Raw genomic sequence first — 1,123 nt, forward strand, 5'->3', positions numbered from 1 at the left:
GCAGGATGGGGTTCCACCCCACAGGGGATCCCAGGCCCCGCTTTTGGGACGCCCAGGGCTCATCTTTCAGTGCCCTTGACCCCGTCCACCACCTGCCACAAGGTCTCCCCGGGTCACCGGTCCTCTGTCCAGATCCACCCACAGGCCCCGGTGCCCGCCCTGGCGCTGAGCTGCCCCTCCCAGGCACGCTCCACCCGCCAGCCACGCTGTTCCTTGGCCTGGCCCCTTCCCCAGCGGTGCCCCCTGCAGAGGGGCTCGGAGCAAGCTCCCTGGCCGCTGGGACCCCAGGCCCCTAGCTCTGCAGCGACAGGGGCTGAGGAGGGGACTGCTGAGGTAGCGGGCAGGGCTGATCACAGCGACCGCATGTGAGGCCCTGCTGAGGGCAGTGTGGATGCGTCCAGCCCTGTCCCCTCTGGGCGGGCCTGTGCCCTGAAGGCCCCCCTCCCCGCGCCTTCAGTTCCGCTGGACGTGAGCCTGGAAGGAGAGAGGAGACCAGCTTCTCTGCAGCCGCTCAGAGGCTCCAGGCAGGAAGGGTGGTCTTGGGAGGGTGGAAAGAGGCGGCCCAGCTGCAGGGGCGCCTGGAGCGGGAGAGGGAGGGTGGAGGCGACGGAGCCCCCCCAGAAGGGAAGACCCCAGGAGACTCCAGACACCGGCTGCAGCTGCAGAAAGCCGAGCGGTGGGAAAGCCGCAGGGACCCAGGGCCCTGGACTGGGAGATGGGACGCTGGGGCCGCAGGCTTGCTGGGCGCCGGGCACGGCCAGCAGATGGCAGGGCGAGGAGCCTCAAAGCCACCGGGGCCAGTTCCCACTGGGTGACGAATTCCCTGCAGGGCAGCCCAGCCTGTGCCCAGGGAGAGCTTGGAACCTCTGGTGACAGCACTGAGGTCAGGTCACAGGCTGGGGCACCGTCTGGGGACCAGAGTTTAAAGGGAAAAGATTGGCGAGTGCAGGGGAGGAGAGCTTTCCATCAAAGCTGTTCGCTCCAGCTTCTGACTGGAACGGAGAGGCCACGGAAGCGTCGGCGTCGCCGCCACAGCAGCGGGGACCGTCACAGGAGCTCAGGCTCTGCCACGCTCCAAAGCACGGCCCCGGGTCCTGTGAACACGCAGCCCCGTGAGGCTGGG

Source organism: Myotis davidii, unplaced genomic scaffold, assembly GCF_000327345.1.
Source record: "Myotis davidii unplaced genomic scaffold, ASM32734v1 scaffold67, whole genome shotgun sequence".
Lineage (NCBI taxonomy): Eukaryota > Metazoa > Chordata > Mammalia > Chiroptera > Vespertilionidae > Myotis > Myotis davidii.